This window comes from Lactuca sativa, chromosome 5, assembly GCF_002870075.4.
Source record: "Lactuca sativa cultivar Salinas chromosome 5, Lsat_Salinas_v11, whole genome shotgun sequence".
Lineage (NCBI taxonomy): Eukaryota > Viridiplantae > Streptophyta > Magnoliopsida > Asterales > Asteraceae > Lactuca > Lactuca sativa.
The window spans coordinates 251366750-251390343 of NC_056627.2; the positions used below are offsets into that span (position 1 = coordinate 251366750).

A 23594-nucleotide genomic window follows, 5' to 3' on the forward strand; every position below is an offset into this window, starting at 1 on the left:
TTCAGCATGGCCATGACAGCTGCAATTTCTTCAGTTTGGGCCCCTCCACCGCCTTTGATTCCATCTTGCCTTGGGTTGTGGTATTTGCGAGAGTGTTTCGCGAATTCTTCAATTAGTTCCTTGACCTCCCTTGGATTTTTCTTTGTCAACGGTCCTTAAGAATCAAGGAGTTTTCTTGTCATCACATTGACCCCATCATAAAAGATTGACATCTCTTGCTGCATATTTAGGTCATGTTGAGGGCAATTTCTGAGCAAGCCCTTGTACCGCTCCCATGCTTCGTATAGTGAGTCCCCCGGCTGTTGCTCAAAGTTGGCTATCGCCTTCTTGAGTTTCGCTATCTCGGATGGCAGGCAAAACTGGTCCAGGAATTGCTCACGCATTTGAGCCCAAGTGGTGATTGTACCCGGTGGAAGTGCTTTCAACCACTCCTTAGCAGCTCCTTTGAAAGTGATGGGAAGCATCCTAATCATGAGTGTGTATCTGTTTACATTTGGGACATTGAAGTAATCCGCAATGTCGTTGACTTCATCTAGATGCTTAAAAGCATCCTCATGATCTTTCCCGAAAAATGGGATGTCCTTCAGTGCGGTCAATATGTGTCCCTCAGCTCGAATGTGGCAGTGGCAGGTATTGCGGGTTGGACTAAACCGGGACCCACATCTTCTCGGATCCGCTTCTTGTAAGCTCCCATGGACATTTCTTCAATCGCTTCCATCTCGTTCCTTGGCTCGTTCTCGGGTTCGCTCGTGTGTTCTTCAAATTCTGGCTCGGTATCGCTTTCGGACTCGATTTGGACGGGTGTATGGTCCAAATGCTCAGGATTGCTCTTGTGCTTTGCTGATGAACTTGACTCTCCTGTCTTTTTTCCCGACTTCCTAGAAAAAGCTGACTTCAATTCTTGCAAGGGCGTCTTTTTCTTGTGAAGTGCAGACTCGGGGTCTTCAAGTGGTGGCACAAAGTGTGGGTTTGAGCTTCTGGTCATGAACTCCTGCAACTTGCTAAACTAAAAACGTAAACTAAACTAAAATAAGAAAAACTAACTAAAAACTAAAAATTGAGTTTTCTATCTGTTCACGTCGTGGCAGGTATTACGCCACGTCGTGGACTCTGTGTCTGACATAATTTTTTTTTTTTATTTTTTTTATTTTGCTGAAAAATTAACTTTTTGTGATTTTTATTCCACAAAAAGGATCGATCAATTTAATGCAAATAAATAAGCTAAAAACTAAGCCGTTCCCCGACAACGGCGCCAAAAACTTGATGTGCACAAAAGTACCCACTAATTTTAATATTTATAACCTAACAAACTTGACCAACTATGCACTTATAGGCAGTGTACCTAGTCAGATTACAGTATAGCTTAGGTAAGTCGGGTGTCGATCACAGGGAACGATGTTCTAATTAATTTACTTACTATTAAATTAACCTAATTTATTGACAAGTTTAAAAAGGGTTTTATCTGGTTTTACAAGATCAGATGAACTTAAATCAAACTCAATAAATAAAAACACACTCTTGTTTAGTTTGAATCCACTTCTTCCTAATGGCTAGCTAATGATTACGGATTATTGAGTTGGTTTTTAGTTGTATTAGTAATTTAGTTCTAACTTACCAATAATTAACTAATTCATGTCAAACCATGTATGTTCACACATAATTAAACACATAACTAATTATGAATGTAAATATGCTATGTAAGATTTTGTTGTAGAAACGCAATTATGATCACAATACACGTTCTCTAGCACAGCTAAGATTTATTTAGTCTAATTACTAACTAAGATTGGTCAATCCTAGCTCTAACAATTCAATGTTCACTAAATCATTAGGTAAACAGGTTCATGCAGTTTAATGGTTACTAAGCTACATAGAACATGCAATCAAGCAATTAGATAAACAAATAATAGCATGCTAGGTTATTCAAATCAAACACAAGCAATTTTTACCAACTAAACTTAATCCATAAGCATATAACTATTCATAAGTTTAAAGCTTCATCTAGCTAAACAAGAGTAGCTAGATTCAGCTGCTCATCATAGCAACTAAACCAACACAGCTAAAAATAATGAAAGACATGTTCTTATCTAACTAAAATATAAACCTTTACTCCTTTTGGTGTTGAAAACCCTCTTCCAGAACCTTTCTTTCGCTCTTAATCGTCTCCTGGAACTCTTTTCTTCTGCCAAAAGCTTCTCCTTTTCGTAATAATCAGGAGGACTTATATAATCCTCAAAAACCCGCGCCACGTCGTGGCCAAATGCGCCACGTCGTGGGCTTCAAGCAATCCGTATCCTTCAAGGAAATCCTCCCCGTCGCGATGTCTATCTTCTGGAACACCCGTGCCACATCGTGAGCTTCATCGCCACGTCGTGAATTGAGTGTTTATCGTGAATTTATTATTTTCTTGTCTTTCAAGCCTCCCATGTTCCACATTTTGGCACCTTTGGTCCCTCTCTTCGAAAATCCTCTATATTGACTGAAAATAACAATTTAAAGTCATAAGTATCATTATTCTAAACATATTATCAATTTATTAATAAAAATGTACTTAAATATTGCCTAAAAATAAGTATAAATATGGCAATATCACTAGGTAAACCAATCAAACACAAGACATAACTAACAAGCATAGTCTAGTTTAACTAAAATAAAACCATGAGTTCTAGCTTCATCTAGCTAACAAAAGTACCTAGATTTAGCTAGATATGCTAACAAATAAACTAACACAAATCATATTCAAAGACATATTTAAATGTACCAAACTATTAAGCTAATTATGAACTCTTTCTTCTTCCTTGGTATGAAAACCAATTTCCATAACTTCCCCCCTTCTGATTTCTTTTCCAGGAACTCTCCAAATTAGCCAAAAGCCCCCAAGTCGTAAAGATCAAAAGTATATATAGTTTTCATAAAATTCGTGATTCACGTCGTGAATGATATATTCACGTCGTGACTTTTCAGGAACCCTTATCGGGCAAGGCTTTTTTACTTCACACGTACTTATCTTCCAAAATCTTCATGACATGTCATGAACTTGTGGTTCACGTCGTGAATATAGCTGATTTCGTGGGTTTCTTCTTCTTTTATTCTTCAAGCCTCCAAAGTTCCAAGCTTTGTTGTTTTTAGTCCCTTTTCTTAAAGAATGCTTCTATTTAGCTGTAAGTATAATTCAAGCCTATAAGTAGCGTTATTCAATACAAATAACCAAAATATTAATTAAAATGTACTCAAATATTGCCTAAAAACATGTATAAATATGGCAATATTAGTGGTCTTTAGGGTTTTGGCTAGTAATAGAACACTAGCACGGGTAAGCACAGGTAATTTGGTTATTTAAGAGTTAGAAGGATAGGGAATCCTTCAAATCTCATGTATAGTGAATAATTAGTCAAATCTAAGTAGGGGAGGATCGTGCAAGTATTCAGGACAGGATCAGACATGAGATTGGGATGAGTTTCTCATCCCCATCGAGGAAAAGGGTGGCTCAAGTGGCTATTTGGTTTAAGGGTTGTGCAACTTTGGAGTTCGGTAAAATTTCCCAGCATGTGAATCGCGTCTTTTTGGATCTTGGTGGCAGAATTTGGGGAAGCAGGTTGGGGCTCCGGTCATGAATTGAGTTCAGTTTGGGTGTTCGGTTGAGTGCGTGCTCGACTCTATATGTGTTACGAATTGGTAGATTAGGGGTAAGGCATTGGGTTGTAGTTGTGTTAGGGAAAAATGTTGTAAGACTATGGGGGAGCCGTAGCATTCACTAATGGTCAGTTAGGATGAAAGTGTTGTAAGACTACAGGGGAGCCATAGCATTCACTTATGGTGAGTAGGGTGAAAGTGTTGTAAGACTACGGCGGAGCCGTAGCATTTACTAGTAGTGAGTGGGGTAAAAGTGTTGTAAGACTACGAGGGAGCTATAGCATTCACTAGAAATCAGATAGTATGGAGAGTGTTGTAAGACTATAGGGGAACCGTAGCATTCACAAGCGGTCAGATAGTGCGGGAAGTGTAGAAGCACTGCAGGGTAGCTGTGGCATTCACATATTCATTTTGATGACTTAGGCCAGGGTGGGCCAGTTCGCAAGTTTGTGAGTAGGTCACAACATAATTGGAATCAGGAAACGGTAGGTCGAAGGAGACCGGGTATGATGTAAGGCTACAGTTATTCTGGTAGCATTCACCTTTTTGCGTCGGATTCAGTGACGACGGGTTGTCAGCCTATCATTATCGGATGAATCAAATGGATTGAAGGAGCCATGAGTGGTGGTATAGATAGGGCAGTTAATGTTAGACGATGTATCCTTCGAAGGTCGCATGGGATTGGTGCGTGTGTTTTTGGCCCAACAATCGGTTATTTGTCCGATGTTTCGAGTAGTTGATAGATAAGGTGAGATCAGAGAGGTCTCGACTACTTCGAAAACCAGCAAGTGGTAGCAAGAAGAGTTGAAGTGGTTTCAACGACTTGGGATTCGTGTGTGGATTTGCTCGTATTCGGTGTATACGCTAAGTTGTTTGCAGTTGCGTTAAATAATCTCAGAGTGGTTGATTTGACCCTGTTGCGCAACTCTCGTCTGAGTATAACCGTGCAGGGACAAGTCTCCTACTCGAAGGATTATCTGAGTTTTTTGTCGAGTATAAGTGTATTGCAGGAAAATTGGGCCTGTGACTTTGTTTTCTAGTGGGAACCTCAAGTTATCAGAAGCTGAGTAGCCATTTGAGAGATAGGTGTAGTGAACTCGACAATGATTCGATGTGGGCGGTCTGTCAGGGAGATAGACCATCTCGAGACTTCAGGTTCCAGATTAAGTAAATAGGATCATGTTGCTAGGAATTTGTTTCATCTTCGGGTTTTAGAACCCTGCGTGGTTGGTCTTGGTTGCCTTGGAAAGGCTGGGTATGCTTGTGGCTGTAGTCGTGTTGCTCAAGTTATTTGGCGTGTCAGGAGTGGTAAGGAATGATTTCGAGGACGAAATCTAATTTAAGTGGGGGAGGGTTGTAACATTCCGTTTAAAGTTAATTAAATAAATAATAAACTCAAAACCCTTAAGATGTAAATTTTATTATTATTTTATCCAAATCAATAATATTTAGCGGAGTGTTGGTTTTGGTGAGCCAAATGATATATTTTAGACTTTCGGGGGTTAAAGTGTAATTTTGGGATTTATTTTATAAAGATTTTTAGCAGACAGGGGGTGTATGGTGAGTATTGGAATTATTATGAAAGGGATTTTAGAAGGCATGGTATAAATGGTAAATTATGGACTTAGATTGAATAGATTTTTGGGGGTATGGACTAAAAGGTAAATTATCGGGCTTAGTTTGAAGAAAAACTGGTGAGGAGGGACTAGACATGATAAAAGTGAATGGAAGTTTGGAAGGAGCAGAATTAAATTGGGGCCATCCGTTCCCTCTCGCCGCACTATCTAACCCTAACCCTAAAGCATTTTCTCCAGCCACCACCACTTGAGGAGCCTTCTCACCCACTGACTTTGTTGAATCCGACCGCCGCCCAGCTCCTCCACTACCTGTCGAAGAGCACCACCACAACAACCCTACTGCTGCCAGTGATGTCGTGAACAACAAAGATCTTCACGTGCGTTGCTGTAAGCCATGAAGCGAGGTTGCTGCTGTATTGGGAGGGTTTCACACCACCATCTTCCTTCTCCATTTCTTTTCGACGTCCCATCGCTGCTGCCATTCCGAGCAAGTAATTTTCTACGCTTCAGTTGCGCTCTGCCTCTTTTTCCTCCATTGTTGCATTGAACGTGGCCACCGCCGCCAAGCGGCTGTTCCGCCGTGATCGGTATTCTTCGACCGTTGCACGCCACCAGGTGGGTGGTTCCGTTCGTATTGTCATATATAGGCATATATGCTACTGTTGCCGGTTGTGTACCTCGAAAGTGTGAAGGTTTGGCCGGAAAGACCCACCACTACCACCGTGACGTGTTGTATGTATGTTATTTGGACAGAAAACCCGAAAAAAAACTTATAACTACCACCGTGAGGTGGTGGCTGTGACCTTTTGCTGCCACCAGCCACCATGTTGGGTGGCGGTGTGCTTTTGCTTATGTTTAGATTACTTTTGGGATGCTTGGACTTTATTGGATTAGAATCATAACCACCACCACGAGGTGGTGGCCGCTGCCGTGAGCCACCGTTGACCACCACTACCCATGGTGGTAGTGGTGCCTGAGTTGTTTAACCCTTATGGACCGAATGAAGCCCTAATTAACCTAAAAACCTAATTTGGATTACTTGGTACATGATTGGGGTTGGAAACCCTAATTAGGGTTTAAAAAACCCTAATTTTGGAAATACCTATTTTGGATTAGTCGGGACCCGCGTTTGGACAGTTGAATTTAGAATTTTGAATTACACCCAACCACATTGTATGTATGGACTAGTGGAGTGGTGGGCTTAATGGATTAAGTCCTTAATGGGTTAAGTAGGAACACTTAACCCTAATCGTCATTTTATGTGAAAAACCCTAATTGGGTTTGGGTTCTTGTTGGGCCATTTATTGGAATAAGCTGCTGTAGGCTGACTGGGAACATATTTATGGACTAAGGAAATTATTGGACTTTAGGATAAGGCCCATTGGAAAGGCTTGGGTCCAATATGGAAAATTAGGCCATAAGTAGGCCATAATTGGGTCTTGATGATTATGAGATATTGGACCATCGGAATGCCAATTGTTTGGACTAGAATAAATGGTTGGGCCTCAAAATAAGTCCATGTAGAGGTTTGGGCCCAATTTGGAAAATTGGGCCATATGTTGGGCCTTGGATGATTATTGGGCTTTTGGGATTTCAGAGTGTGTGTTTGGAATTTGGTTTTGGACAAGTTAGGTTAAGGGTAAAATAGTATTTTTACCCCAAGAATGGATTTATGATTATGTATTGGAACCCAATTATTAATTGGGTGTTTTTTTTTGATGTTGATAGTTCGGGAATCTGTCAACTAGCAGCTAGAGTTTTATCCGCGAGACTTCTGCAGTGCGAGGTGAGTCTCCTCACCATACCAATGGTCTAATGCACCAAGGTTGTCCATTCAGTTAGTTGTAGTGTTTATTGTAGATTCACTACTGATATGTCTGGTATGCATGTATATGTGGTATGCTAGTGATTATGTGGCATGTATTGACTATGTGGTATGTGGTATGCTAGTTGTCTTTGTGATACTTGCGTGGAAGACCATGGGGGGAGCCCATGGCACCCGGATGTAATACCATTTGGAGAGCCCATGGCTTTCCTATTAAAGACCATAGGGGGAGCCCATGGCACTTGGATGTAACACCATGTGGAGAGCCCATGCCTTTCCTATTAAAGACCATGGATGGAGCCCATGAAACTTAGGTGTAAGACCATGTGGGGAGCCCATGGCATCCTAGAGTAAGACCCTGGGGGGGGGGGAGCTCACGACATTCATATATGTTTATATGCATGGCTTGGTGATTGATATGGTTATGTGATTGATATGGTTTATGTAGCTGTTATAGTTAATATGGATTATGTGATTTGAGTGGGGTATTGTAACACCCTGTTTATTTAATAAATAAATAAACAAATTAATGAATGAGTAGTAGCCCAAAAATCAATAATTATATAGCAGTGTGTTGGTCTCGAGGAGCTAATTGTCACATTTTTAGAAGTTGGGGTTAAAAGTGTAAGTTCCGAGATTTATTTTGTAAAGATTTTTAGAAGACAGGGGGTGTTTGGTATCATTTGGACCTAATATGAAAGGATTTATGGAAGAATGGGATAAAGAGTAAATTCTGGACAAAATATGAAAAGGATTTGTAGAAGGAGAGGTTGTTTTGTAAATTTCGGACTTAATTTGTAAAAGGTTTCAGGAGGCAGGGTTTAAATGGTAAATTATAGGCTTTATTTGAAAGGAATTGGGTTGGAGGGGCTGATAATGTAAATATGGGAAAATAGTTCATAACCAGGTACATAGCCCTCACCATGTCACAAACCCTAACCCTAATTGAACAATAGCAGCCGCCACTTACACCCTCCACCCTTCAGCCGCCACCTCCTAGCCTCGCTGGAATCAATGAAGCTACAATCGCCACTCCTTTCTTCAACTGCCAGCGCCACACCACCAGTTTCGCTCACCTTCCAACCACCCATGGCCGCCAAACGCAGCTAATTCCGACCTATGGTGCTACCGTTAACGGGAGCCTTCAACCATCCGGTCCCGACGTTCCTTCTGCCGCCGCGCTATACCTGATGAAGACGGAGCCGACGACTGTTAGGGTGCTATGGCCGCCTCTTAGTGTCATTGCCCACACTCTTCGCCTCTTCTTTCCTGTTGTATTGCCACCACTTCAATGACAGTTCCATCGCCATCTTTTGTCGTTGCTGCTACCGTGTTCGTGTTTACGAAGTGTGTGTATGTATTTGCTCGATTAGGAATCAAAAGAACTGCCGCCACCACCGTGAGGTGGTGGTTGTCATCGCAATATGTTGTCGCCGTCGTGAGCCATCGGGTGGGTGGATGGGGGTACATCTCACAAATCTATAGGGTTGTGTGTGTGTTTTGTGTGGCTGGAAAACCAAGAACAGCCACCACCACCACCACAGTGAGGTGGTGGCTGCCACCACGTACCACCACCGGCCACCACTAGGGTGGCTGTGTGTGTTTGTATTGGTATGTGTGTTATTTGGGGTTTAGCTTTGTAAATTGTAACTAGAAAGTAGAATAATGAAAATAAACTCAAAACCACCACCGTGAGGTGGTGTCTGCCGCCACCAACCACCGTGTTGGGTGGTGGTGTGCTTTAGCTTACGTGTAGTTGCTTTTTGGATGCTTGGACAAAAATGGACTAGAAACCCTAACCACCACCGTGAGCCGCTGTTGACCACCACTACCGAGGTGGTAGAGGGTGGTGCCCGATTAGTGAAACCCTTATGGGCCTAGTGAAAACCTAAAGGGCCTAATGAAACCCTAATTGTCCTAAAGATTTAGTTTTGGGCCTATTAGGATATGATTGGGTTGGAAACCCTAATTAGGGTTTAGAAAACCCTAATTTTGGAATCATGGGCTTGGACTTATCGAGACCCGCATTTTGGGCCGTTGGAATTGGACTATGTATTAAGCCTAATTACACCATATGATTTGTCTAGTAGAGTGATGGACTTAATAGATTTAGTCCTTAATGGGTTAAGTGAGAAACACTTAACCCTAATCGTTATTTTATGAGAAAACCCTAATTTCACTTGGGTTTTGAGTTGGGCCTTTCTATTAGACTTTGGTGATTGGGATATTGATGGGCCATCCAAGAACAATCATACGGACTAGAATAATTTAATGGGCTTTAGGGTAAGGCCCATGTGAATGTTTGGGCCCAATTTGGAAAATTAGGTCATAGATGTACCATAATTGGGCCTTTATGAATATGAGATATTGGACCATTAGAAATGCCAAATGTTTGGACTGTACTAAATGGTTGGGCCTTAGAATTAGACCATGTAAAGGTTTGGGCCTGATTTGGAAAATTGGGCCATATGTTGGGCTTTGACTCATAGTTAACTTTTAGGCCTTTGGATTGGGCCTTAGGCTTGAATCAAGCTAAGATAGGGGTAAAACAATCTTTTACCCCAAGCATGGACTTATGGGTATATGTTGGAACCTAATTATTTATTGGGTATTGTTTTGATGTTGACAGTTCGGGAATTTGTCATCCAGCAGTCCGAGTTTTCGTTTGCGGGACTTCAGTAGTGCGAGGTGGGTTACATTCCAGTAGAAGTGGGTCTAAGGCCACAATGTTGGCCCAATAGTAGGAGTTGTTTGTTAGATGATTGTCTTTGTGATAATTATCTGGTATGTCATTATCCGTTATGATTGTGTGCTAGGATGCTATGTGATACAAGTTAGTAGTAGTAGGGGTGAAATAGTCCTTGGATACCGGTTGAAAGATACCGAAGGGTTCATCAGAACCCATGCATGCCTAGCAATATGTTTATGCTATGTTATTATGTGGTAGTGGTAGGGGTGAAATAGTCCCCGTTATTTGGTTGAAACAGATCGAAGGGGAGGCCAACACCCAAATATGCTAGGTAGTTATCCGGTTGAAAGAGACCGAAAGGGAGGCCAACACCTAGATATGCTAGGCAGTTATCCGGTTGAAAGAGACCGAAGGGGAGGCCAGCACCCAGATATGCTTGGCAATGTATATGTTGTATGGTATGTGGTATGATGGGGGAACTCACTAAGCTTCGTGTTTACGGTTTTCAGTTTTGGTTTTAGGTACTTCGTTTTTCAAAGGAAAGGAGCCGGCTCGATCGCAACGCATCACACTATGTTTTCCGCACATGAGATCTTTGGGATTACACTCTGATATTGTTTTATCTTAATATGTTTTGATTATTTACACTTTGGTTTTGACATGGGATGTTATTATGGAGGTTACTATACTAATTAGTTTTATAATAACTTATTTAAAATCGAAATTTTTGGTCTTGATTTTTAGGATGTTACAGGTATGCCCTGGGGAACTCACTAAGCTTCGTGCTTACAATTTTGTTTATGGCTTCAGGTATCATTGTTTTGGAAAGGAAGGGCTCAGCTGGTTCGTAGCGCACACACCCGTGTTTTCCGCATTATATGATTTTGGGACGTAACTCTGATAAATGTTTTAATTCATCATGTTTTTGGGATGTTTGGATTTAGAATATATACGTGTTTGACTATAATAAAAATACACTTTTTACCCTTGATTTTTGGGTCGTTACAAAGTAAAGCTAAAAATTTAATATAAGCCTTCTTGTGGTGCTTTAAAAGGTGGTAATCCACTCTGTCAATGTAACATATTGATTTCCAGGCATTCCATTTTGACCCTTGGTTTGAGTATTGTTTGTAAAATTAGTCTCGACTGGCAATTTTGTAATTTTGAGGCTTGTATTCGTACGCTGGGCATATGTATTATATGCCCAGGTGCAAACACTAATTTTTAGGGTTTAGACCTTATTTAAGCATCATTATAGCCCCATACCCTTTCTTAACTCCAACCTTCATCCCTCTTAGCTACCATGTCGAAACCCTAATGTGTGTGAGTGTGTTTTGAAGCTTTGGAGTGTTATTTTGGTGCTCTTGGTGGTGAAGGAAGACTCTTTGTGTGGTAGTTTTTCACTCAAGCCTTTGGATCCAACAACTACTCTCCCTTGTGCATCTTTTGAAGGTATAAAGCTCCAACCTTGATGAGTATTCCTTTAGATATTGTTCTAGCTTAAAAGTTGCACTTTTTTTATCCCAAATCTTGATCCTTGTGAGTATGGAATTGTAACGCCTGTGTTTCCGGGCTTGCCATATTTAGCAATATAATAGTCTAGGTTAACCTTTGTAACCCGTTTTGAAATAATAAGAATGTATTATTTGAGTATTATGTGTTTTGTGCTTAATTGCTTAATTATGTGGTCTGATTAATTAAGAATAAAAATAAGCGTCAAAATTTAAGTGTAAAATAAACTTAATATCTTTGGTTAATGTTGTAGTAGTCGGAACGAGGTTTCCGAATATATATAGAACGCCCAAATCTGACTTCGTATGAGGAAGTTATGATTTATCGAAGTTCCGGCTTAGCGGTATACAGCCTGAAATACTCGAATTGAGATCGAGCGGTTGTTAGCCGAAGCAATCTAAATGAGAATCGAAGATCTCGTTGTTGGTATCGAAGCGATAAAAAGTTAGGCGAGAACGGACGTCAAACGAAGAAGTTATGAATTTATAACGAAAGTTTCTGTCGCGGCCTATTAAAAATAATTAATAAAAATAAAGTCAAAATTAGCCGACGGAGTCTAAACGAAAGTCGTAGAGCATGGTCTCACCTTTCCGTGGATATAAAGAACGTCGAAAACAGAGTTCGTATGAAGAAGTTATGAATTTCCGAAGTTTATTAATCATTTTGTATTTAAATTTAAATCAAAATTCGGAAGCATTATCCGAAGGAGTCACCGATCTGATCCGAGGTACGCCCCGCGTACTCTGAGGGATGTCGACACTCGTACTCGAGCACTTCGGATACGTAAGCAATGACGTTTTGGGCAGTACGCCCCGTGTAACGCAGTACGCCCCGCGTACTCCGAGGTTCCAGCCTCTATATAAAGGATCCGAAGACAGCCTCATTTCTTGTTCATTTTCTTCTCTTCTCTCTAGTCTTTTGCATCTTTTTTCGTGCCGAAGCTACCCCGAAGTCCCAGTATCATACTCTAGCCCCGAGGCAAGTCCCGAGATCCCGAAGATCCCGAGAAGCGCAGTTCCCGAGTCGAAGCTCTGCCCGCGAGAAGTTCGATTTTCGAGGAGATCTTCCAGATCTGCTGTGGATTACTACTTCTATAAGCCGTAGTGCTGTCGGATCGTCTTCTGATCAAGTGAGTGTGTAGTTATTTCTTCTAATACAATAATACGAAGTATTTTATATAAAAATACGTGCTATGTGTATATATTTGGTTGTGTTATGTGTGAATGAGTATTCACTCTCTTCTATCTTATAGATCTGCTTATTTCTTTATGAGATATGTGTTATGTGTGTGTGTGCCTCATCTGTTATGTGATATATGTGTTGATTAAAGCATGCTATACAGGTTTTCTTTAAACTACGTATGAGAATATATATTTTATCTACTAATATGTTGGGTAGAACATGGGTAGATAGTTGGTGTGTAATAAACAGATGAGAGGCCTCGATGTTGTTGTTGTTGTTGTTGATCTAGTTATTCAGCAGAGTATGGATAACGACCACGGACTCTTTCTAGACAGTCCAGTGGAACGCTAGCAGGTTCATAACCTGTAGGTGTTGTGAACGATGTGTTCACCGGTGTACTCTATCCCCCTCATGGTTGCCTTTAGGATATCTATTGTTGAGGAAACCCCTTCACAGTGATGTCCGTCCCGATGAAAATCCTAGATTAGGTCCCTTGAGATAGTTGTTTTAGGGACGTAAAGTGAGGATAACGGGAATGGGTAATCGGGATAGTGTTTGGTTGGTGAAATTAAATATAACTTATTTATTGTGGGTTGAAAACCCTATATGCTCACCAGGCTCCCAAGCCTGACCCACTCAGTTTTATTTGTATTACAGGAAGTGGCACAAGGGCGTAAGATGGATGGATCATCTTGTTGTTTTGTTTACAAGTCTGTATATGTATATATTTGTTGAATGACTTGTAATGTTTATCGTTTATGCTTTATGGTCTGTATCGGAACATGACATCCCGAGTTTTGATTATATAATGAAATGCATCTCTTGATGAAATGCTTTGATAAATATTATTTTATCATGTTTTGTTTTGGGAACAAATTCCGCAACTCTTTCAAATCAAAAGGATTTACTCTGAAAATATTTAAAAGCATAAATGAAAATCGGTCTTTTCTGGCCGAGATTTTGGGGATGTCACAGTTGGTATCAGAGCATTAGTTTAAGCGAACTAGGAATTTGTAGGATTTCTAGACTTAAACTTAGAATGCTAAGTGGAATTTTGAGATGTGTGTCTGTTGGATTTTAGACACGAGCACTAGTTTATTTTAGGAAAGTTGCCTAAAATGCTTTTATGTGCTAAATGTTATATGTTGCCATATATGATATTATTTGTTTGGATCTACGGTCTGTTGCCGACCAGATCTGGAAACCTTATGTGTGTAGGATTCTAAGCGTATGCCTACGTTATTAGAACTAGCATGTAAACGTTTCAGAGTGATAAGGGTGATTTGAATATCTATCGTGAATGAGGATCTAATTTCACCTTATTCGGTATGTAGATCAAAAATGGTGAGAACAAGGAGTGGCGTTGGAAACGCGGATGAAAACAGGAATCAACCGCCAGTGATTGAGCAGATACCTGTTGTAGCAGCAGCACCAGAACCAATAACAATGGCTGCGGTGCAAGCCATGATTCGGGCTATGCTAGCCGAACAAAGGGAGGAGATGCGACAAATGTTGCATAATAATAGGGATGAACCTATCATACCTATTGAGGAACCTGAATTGATTCCCGAGCAATCGGAGGAAGGGAACAATAGTCGCATGGTGAGTCAAGTTGGGACTCAAGAGGAACGAAGGAACGATCCAGAAAGGAGAAACAACAAGGATGGGCGAATGTACAAGAACTTCTTGGGTGCCAAACCGCCAAGTCTTTCTGGGAGCCCAAAGCCTGTTGAGATAATGGATTGGATCTCCGAAATGGAGATGGTATTTGAAAGTTGCAACTGTAGCAACAAGCAGAAGACCGTCTTTGCAGTTAGACAACTGAAGACTGGAGTCTTGAGTTGGTGGAAGTTGTTGGCAGATACTATGCCACGAGGAGAAGCCCTGAAAATGTCATGGGAGGAGTTCTTGGAACAGCTGAGGGTGCAGTATTGTTCAGAGATAGATCTGATTGATCTGAACAATGAGTTCCAAAACTTGAAGAAAGGGAAGATGAGCATAGATGACTATGCTACTGCATTTACTGAGAAGATGAAGTTGTTTCCGTACCTAGTGCCAACGGAACTCTCCAAGATTGAGAGGTTTGCTAACGGACTGCCTGCTGACTTTGGTCCGACAGTCAAAATGGCAACCACTCTGAAAACGGTTGTTCGTGCAGCTAAGAATGTGGAGGCCCAGCAGAAGGAAAAGGGTCTGGAAAGAATAGATGTTGGTGAAAAGAGGAAGTTCGATGGAGCTTCAGGGTCCAACAAGAAAAACAAGTTCTCGAAGTCTGGTTCGAGGGGAGGTGGAGGTGAAGCGAAATGGTGCGACAAATGTAAGAAGAAGCATCATGGAAAATGTGAGGTGGCGAACACATGCTACAAGTGTGGAAAGCCAGGGCACTATGCCAATGAGTGTAACCTCACGAAGAAAGTTTGCTATGGTTGTGGTGAGGAGGGTCATATGTCGAGGGACTGCCCGAAGAAGAAGGAGGCAGCTAGACCCAACATTCCGCCAAAGCCAAAGGCGAGAGCATTCCAGATGACACTGGAAGCTGCTAAAGATGAAGCTGATGTCGCTTCAGGTACCTTTCTCGTTAACGAATTGCCTGCCCAAATTTTATTTGATTCTGGAGCCAACTACTCCTTTATATCGCATGAATTTGGTAGAAAGCTAGCTTTGCCTGTTGTTAGACTAGATAATGCTTTATTAGTCGAAGTTGCTAGTGGCAAGTTTGTACCTGTTAGCTATCGCATGAAAAACATCTTAATTGATCTGAATGGGAATAAGTTCCATGAGGAATTATTGCCTATCGAACTTAATGGTTTCGACATCGTATTGGGAATGGATTGGCTTAGCGCCAACGACGCCGAAATTTTATGCAAGAAGAAAATAGTCAAAGTAAACCCGCCTGGGAAAGATTCGTTTATGGTGTATGGAGATAAACGCAGAGTGAATTCTGGAATCATTTCATTGATGAAAGCCAGAAAATGTTTGACCAAGGGGTGTACATCGTATTTAGCATTCGTGATTGATGCTAAGAAGGAAAAGAAGGTGATGCAGAATATTCCAGTTGTGTGTGATTATCCTATTTCCCGAAGATCTTCCTGGATTACCGCCTGATCGACAAGTGGAATTCCGTATTGACTTGTTGCCAGGAACGACGCCAATTGCAAAAGCACCTTATCGATTAGCACCGACGGAGATGAAGGAACTAATGATGCAACTTCAGGAGTTATTGGACAATGGTTTCATTAGACCTAGTTCATCGCCCTGGGGAGCTCCGGTGTTATTTGTAAAGAAGAAAGATGGAAGTATGAGAATGTGCATCGATTACAGAGAGCTGAACAAGGCAACAATAAAGAATAGATATTCGTTGCCGAGGATTGATGACCTGTTCGATCAATTGCAAGGTTCGAGCTATTTCTCGAAGATCGATCCTAGGTCAGGATATCATCAGCTAAAAGTAAGAGAGCAAGATATCGAGAAGACTGCATTTAGAACTAGATATGGATACTACGAGTTCTTGGTTATGTCGTTTGGACTAACCAATGCTCCAGCAGCGTTCATGGATTTGATGAATAGGGTTTGTAACCCGTTCCTTGATAAATCCGTGATAGTGTTCATAGACGACATTCTGATTTACTCGAAAAGCCAGGAGGAGCATGGCAGACACTTGCGAGAAGTGTTAGAAGTCTTGAAGAAGGAGAAGTTGTATGCTAAGTTCTCCAAATGTGATTTTTGGATTCGTGAAGTCCAATTCTTGGGTCACGTGGTCAACCAAGAAGGGATAATGGTTGATCCAGCGAAGATCGAAGCTGTGACGAAGTGGGAACAACCGAAAAGTCCCACGGAGATTCGAAGCTTTTTAGGATTAGCCGGATATTACCGAAGGTTTATCCAAGGCTTTTCTTCGATCGCTAGTCCATTGTCAGCTTTGACCCACAAAGGAGCTACTTATGCTTGGGGTGAGAAGCATAAGGAAGCATTTGAGAAGCTAAAGAAGAAGCTATGCGAGGCACCGATACTTTCTCTACCCGATGGAGTTGAAGACTTCGCTGTCTATAGCGATGCGTCTGGTGTTGGTTTGGGTTGTGTTTTGACCCAAAGAGAAAAGGTGATAGCATATGCGTCTCGACAACTGAAAGAGCATGAAAAGAACTACCCGACTCATGATTTGGAGTTGGCAGCGGTAGTTTTCGCTCTGAAAATATGGAGGCATTACCTCTATGGCACGAAGTGCAAACTTTTCACTGATCATAAGAGTCTCCAATACCTCTTTAATCAGAAAGAATTGAATATGAGGCAACGACGCTGGCTAGAATTACTTAAAGACTATGACTGCGAGATACTTTACCACCCCGGTAAAGCTAATGTTGTTGCTGATGCTCTCAGTCGGAAAGTCAATACTGAAAGGAAAAGGCCAAGAGCGTTGAGAATTGAATTTGTCTCAACTATTTTGGAAAGTATAAAGAAAGCTCAGAGCGAAGCTTCCGAGAAGAATGACAGAAAAGAGGAACGTTTGGGCAAAACATTGGTGTTCGGTGTAAACAGTCATGGACTGAAGGTGTTCCAAGATCGGATTTGGATACCTAAGACAGGAGGAGTCAGAGATCTTCTGATGGAAGAAGCTCACAAGACCATGTACTCGATTCATCCGGGTAGCACTAAAATGTATAGGGACCTGAAACCCTACTACTGGTGGCCGACGATGAAGCTTGATGTTGCAAAGTATGTGGCCGAGTGTGTGACTTGTGCGAGAGTCAAGACACAACATTAGAAACCGTACGGGAGTTTAGAACCTTTGCCTGTGCCTATGGGTAAGTGGGAAGACATTGCTATGGATTTTGTCACTAAACTGCCCAGAACAAAGAATGGTCACGACATGATTTGGGTGGTCGTTGATCGATTCACTAAGAGTGCGCATTTCATAGCGGCCAGGGAGAAATGGTCTATGGAGAAGCTTGCGAATTCTTACGTGAAGGAAATTGTGAGGCTTCACGGTGTTCCGTTAGCGATTGTGTCGGATCGTGATAGCCGTTTCACATCGAGGTTTTGGAAAAGTCTACAAGAGGAATTGGGTACCAAGTTGTGTTTAAGTACAGCTTACCATCCGCAGACTGATGGTCAGAGCGAACGAACGATACAAACGCTTGAAGATATGCTGAGAGCATGTACTCTGGAATTCCTAGGTAATTGGGATGAACATTTACCGTTGGTAGAATTTTCCTATAATAATAGTTTTCACTCGAGCATTAAGATGGCACCTTTTCAAGCTTTGTATGGACAGAAGTGTCGTACGCCGTCTTGTTGGCTTGAGGCTGGGGAAAAGTAGTTTATGGGACCGGAGTTGGTTCATCAAACTGCTGAAAAGTTGAAAATAATTAGGAAAAGAATGTTAGCGGCTCAGGATCGTCAAAAGAGCTATGCTGACAAGAAGCGGAGACCGATAACTTTTGAGGTTGGGGATTCGGTTTGCTTAAAGTCTCACCGTGGAAGGGACTTATAAGATTTGGTAAAAGGGGAAAGTTGAGTCCAAGGTTTATTGGACCATTTAAAGTTCTTCAGAGGATTGGGAACCAAGCTTACAAGCTCGAACTACCAGAAGAACTGAATGGAATTCATAACACTTTTCATGTGTGTTATTTGAGGAAGTTCACGGGGGAAGTTCCCGACATGATTCCACTTTCGGAGTTGAGAATCGATGAGAACAAAAGGTTGATTGAAGAACCAGAGGCAATCGTTGACCGAAAGACTAAGAAATTGCGACGCAAGATGGTTGGGTTAGTGCTTGTCCGATGGAAACACACGAATGGGCCGAATCTCACCTGGGAGACGGAGAGTGACATGATGGGTCGCTATCCGCATTTGTTTGTTGATGTGTGATTCCGGGGACGAAATCATTCTAAGGTGGAGAGAATTGTAACGCCTGTGTTTCCGGGCTTGCCATATTTAGCAATATAATAGTCTAGGTTAACCTTTGTAACCCGTTTTGAAATAATAAGAATGTATTATTTGAGTATTATGTGTTTTGTGCTTAATTGCTTAATTATGTGGTATGATTAATTAAGAATAACAATAAGCGTCAAAATTTAAGTGTAAAATAAACTTAATATCGTTGGTTAATGTTGTAGTAGTCGGAACGAGGTTTCCGAATATATATAGAACGCCCAAATCTGACTTCGTATGAGGAAGTTATGATTTATCGAAGTTCCGGCTTAGCGGTATACAGCCTGAAATACTCGAATTGAGATCGAGCGGTTGTTAGCCGAAGCAATCTAAATGAGAATCAAAGATCTCGTTGTTGGTATCGAAGCGATAAAAAGTTAGGCGAGAACGGACGTCAAACGAAGAAGTTATGAATTTATAACGAAAGTTTCTGTCGCGGCCTATTAAAAATAATTAATAAAAATAAATTCAAAATTAGCCGACGGAGTCTAAACGAAAGTCGTAGAGCATGGTCTCACCTTTCCGTGGATATAAAGAACGTCGAAAACAGAGTTCGTATGAAGAAGTTATGAATTTCCGAAGTTTATTAATCATTTTGTATTTAAATTTAAATCAAAATTCGGAAGCATTATCCGAAGGAGTCACCGATCTGATCCGAGGTACGCCCTGCGTACTCCGAGGGATGTCGACACTCGCACTCGAGCACTTCGGATACGTAAGCAATGACGTTTTGGGCAGTACGCCCCGCGTAACGCAGTACGCCCCGCGTACTCCGAGGTTCCAGCCTCTATATAAGGATCCGAAGACAACCTCATTTCTTGTTCATTTTCTTCTCTTCTCTCTAGTCTTTTGCATCGTTTTTCGTGCCGAAGCTACCCCGAAGTCCCAGTATCATACTCTAGCCCCGAGGCAAGTCCCGAGATCCCGAAGATCCCGAGAAGCACGGTTCCCGAGTCGAAGCTCTGCCCGCAAGAAGTTCGATTTTCGAGGAGATCTTCCAGATCTGCTGTGGATTACTACTTCTATAAGCCGTAGTGCTGTCGGATCGTCTTCTGATCAAGTGAGTGTGTAGTTATTTCTTCTAATACAATAATACGAAGTATTTTATATAAAAATACGTGCTATGTGTATATATTTGGTTGTGTTATGTGTGAATGAGTATTCACTCTCTTCTATCTTATAGATCTGCTTATTTCTTTATGAGATATGTGTTATGTGTGTGTGCCTCATCTGTTATGTGATATATGTGTTGATTAAAGCATGCTATACAGGTTTTCTTTAAACTACGTATGAGAATATATATTTTATCTACTAATATGTTGGGTAGAACATGGGTAGATAGTTGGTGTGTAATAAACAGATGAGAGGCCTCGATGTTGTTGTTGTTGTTGTTGATCTAGTTATTCAGCAGAGTATGGATAACGACCACGGACTCTTTCTAGACAGTCCAGTGGAACGCTAGCAGGTTCATAACCTGTAGGTGTTGTGAACGATGTGTTCACCGGTGTACTCTATCCCCCTCATGGTTGCCTTTAGGATATCTATTGTTGAGGAAACCCCTTCACAGTGATGTCCGTCCCGATGAAAATCCTAGATTAGGTCCCTTGAGATAGTTGTTTTAGGGACGTAAAGTGAGGATAACGGGAATGGGTAATCGGGATAGTGTTTGGTTGGTGAAATTAAATATAACTTATTTATTGTGGGTTGAAAACCCTATATGCTCACCAGGCTCCCAAGCCTGACCCACTCAGTTTTATTTGTATTACAGGAAGTGGCACAAGGGCGTAAGATGGATGGATCATCTTGTTGTTTTGTTTACAAGTCTGTATATGTATATATTTGTTGAATGACTTGTAATGTTTATCGTTTATGCTTTATGGTCTGTATCGGAACATGACATCCCGAGTTTTGATTATATAATGAAATGCATCTCTTGATGAAATGCTTTGATAAATATTATTTTATCATGTTTTGTTTTGGGAACAAATTCCGCAACTCTTTCAAATCAAAAGGATTTACTCTGAAAATATTTAAAAACATAAATGAAAATCGGTCTTTTCTGGCCGAGATTTTGGGGATGTCACAGGAATACTCCAAGACCTTTGAGTTGTCCTTTCAGATGTTTTAGGGTGTGATAAGTCATAAAAATGTGATATTGGGCATTAGTTTCCTTCCATGCATGATCTAGGTTGTCTTAATGAGTTTAAAAGTTAGGTTATTTAGATTTGGGCACTTAATAGCCATGCTAAATCATAAAGTTGAAAACAATATGATTAAGGACATCATTTGAGGACTAGATCTGGGTTTTGGATGATAAGGCTTAAGGGATTAAGCTCTTAATAGAGAGGAGGGATGGCAGACGCGTACGTTGGGCGTACCAAAAGGTACGCTCCACGTACGTGGTCAACTCCATGATCCTTTGTTAAATGTGTAGTACGCCCTGCGTACAGGTTCAGTACGCCCTACGTACAGGTTGAGTACGCCCAATAGACTCATTGTGTTGACCCAATTGACTTTTGACTTTGACCTGTATTTTGACCTAGGGGTACTTTTGGTATTTTGAGTTGTAGTCTGAGTTTTGGTCACTGTTATTTGTAAAGCTGACCAATAGAGTTCGTTTTCGGAGCAGCGTATTGTTCAACTTCTTCATTCTACTGTGATGTGACTTTTCTCACTGTATCCATGGGTCAAATGCACCAATGCCAACCCATTATTGTGTTATGTAGGATGATAGTTGTTATGTGGTTTATATATGTTTGCTTGTTCGGGTTGAAATAAACCCCAGGGCGGGGCCCACTATCGTATGTTCAGGTTGAAATAAACCCCAAATAAGGGCCCTTTATTTTATGATTGGGTTGAAATATACCCTAGGTCAGGGCCCCAGGCCAGGGCCCATATGTTTTGATCAGGTTGAAATACACCCCATGACATGGCTCTAAGGCTGGGCCCATATATGTGTATCAGGTTGGAATACACCCCAGGGTTAAGCCTAGTTGTATGATTGGTATGTGGTACTTTGGGAAACTCACTAAGCTTTGTGCTTATAGTTTATGTTTATGGTTTCAGGTACTTCTGGTTCGAAAGAGAAAGGGCCTGACGTGATGACACATCATCATCCCCTCATGATTTCCACATATTGAATAATTATACTTTGATATTTTGATATTATACTTGGTGATGGTTTTTGAAACAAGTAATGATTGAAATTGTTGGTCTTTCACAAAAAATCTTATCACGACTTTTCGGCTGTGACAGTCAATGCGTCTACAAGCCATTCGAAAGGATTCTTCAGAAAAAGTCTTTAGATTGGCCACTGCAAATCAAAAATCATGTGCAAATCATGATACATTTTCTTTACCTCTTTTTCGAAAATTGAATGATGTAAATATGTAAACTTTCCGAAGTAAAGTAGGGGAAAAAACTATGAAAGTATAATGATATAAATGGATGGGGTTTTAAAATTACAAACCTTGACTTTCCGGTAATGGTTTATCCCCTTGACCTTCGATACCTTTTGTAGACGTCCGAACAACGATCGTTCTTATTCTTTGTTCATCACTGCTTCATGTATTTTCTTAAGTGCCCTAAGATCCTTCTCTTATGTTTTAAACTCAATTCCACTCGATCTTTTTTCCATCTCATCCTATACATCAATAATGTGATCAAGGGGCTGGCTTTTGCACAAAGAAACCTATACATAAAAATAACAATTGGATAAAAGAAGGGCATTGTGTAGGTTCCTTAAACTCATAGATCTTCAAGCATGTTTCAACAACCGATAAATTTACCAATGGGAAAATATAATAGCATTTAACACATAATCATACTAAAAGTAGATATTTCACTCATCAAACCTCGTGGTATATTTGTGCTTGAGAAATTCCACAACAAAATTCATACCTAGGTAGAAGTTGAACAGTCTCAACAAAGAAAACCATATTTTTAACCCTACGAGAAGGACGAATTTGTAAGTTAATCTTGAAAATACTACACCCCAACATTATTATTTTTATCAAGGAGAATAATCATCGAATTTTTAATTAAATTTATATAAACTAGATGGCATCATGATGCATAAACAATCACAACATGTTGTAGAAATTAAGCCACTATGAAGTCGGAGATTAATAATAGTTCAGGCAAAGAAGATATCGTAATCCGCAATTCATTCTACACCAAAAACTATAAGCTTTATAAAAAATTATGCGTATGAACAAATTTATGAAAATAGAAATCCATACCTGCAACAGTGGCATTATTTCATCTTCAATTAAATAAACAGGGGTGAGATTACCAATGTTACACATTGACAAATAAGAACGGGTAGTTGCAAGAAATTGGCACAAGACACATTCAAACCCACTGCTTTCAATTTTGACAACACTTATTTAAGATTTCAATTTATAGCTTTACAGTTACTCAAGTTTTTTATATCAGAATAGGCCGTGAAAACTTAAATTTCTACTTTCAACCTAATTGTTGTTAGGTTAGAGTTATTTACCTTTTTATCTATTAAATGAGTTTTATAGATGAAATACAAGTGTGATTCAATTCATAAGTTTTAACTTTTTCATCCTATTTAATTACATTATAATAATCAACAAAATTTTCAACTTACATATAGCATTTTTAGTAAGATCATGCCAAACAATAATAAATATCCAAACAAGAGTAAATTTAACGACGAATTTCAAAAATTCCAATTCTTTTTCCGAAGATGTTTTCAAGCAACCTAAAAAATATGTGTTTAATGTTCCACTATGTTCATTTTTTGTTTTGGTTCAGGAAGATCATTGTTGTGTGTTAGATTTCATTCTCCAATTCTTACCACCTTGAAGAAAAAACATATACAAATAAATGGAATTCGCAAAAAAAAACCTATGGTCATCTTTGTACCTATTGTCATGTTGATTTTCAGACTTTTTGGGAAGATTTATGCCCTTCGATATCAGTGTCTTCTCTTGTGGAGGTAGGACATCATTTTTTTGCTGAAAATAATTAAAAAGTTACATGACATTAGGCAAGATAATCTCATATAAGCTCATGATAAAATTGATACTTCCCTATAATATCCAAAACCCATATCCATTTCACACAATAAATACATAAAATTTGATCGTTTTCATTTCAGTGGTGACCACGAAAGAATCTTACCAAGCCAACTGCTTACAAAATCATATTCTCCGGCATATACAAGCATGTTAATTCTCTCGTCCAAATGGCCGACAACTAGATCTTTTCTCAC

At 40.3% G+C, this 23594-nt stretch overlaps 1 long non-coding RNA gene and 1 other non-coding gene across 2 annotated transcripts; one reads left to right on the top strand and one right to left on the bottom strand.

Annotated features, from left to right (window-relative positions):
- The first annotated feature begins 228 nt into the window (after positions 1 to 228).
- On the top strand, positions 229 to 335 carry LOC111899587 (small nucleolar RNA R71). Its single transcript, XR_002853002.2, has one exon. It is a non-coding gene; the product is annotated as a small nucleolar RNA R71 (small nucleolar RNA).
- Positions 336 to 2106: 1771 nt separating this feature from the next.
- Positions 2107 to 23488, bottom strand: LOC128126287 (uncharacterized). Its single transcript, XR_008224078.1, has 3 exons — positions 23246 to 23488; positions 21819 to 22040; positions 2107 to 2479 (listed from the first exon to the last, which is right to left on the bottom strand). It is a non-coding gene; the product is annotated as an uncharacterized LOC128126287 (long non-coding RNA).
- Between the last annotated feature and the right edge of the window lie 106 nt (positions 23489 to 23594).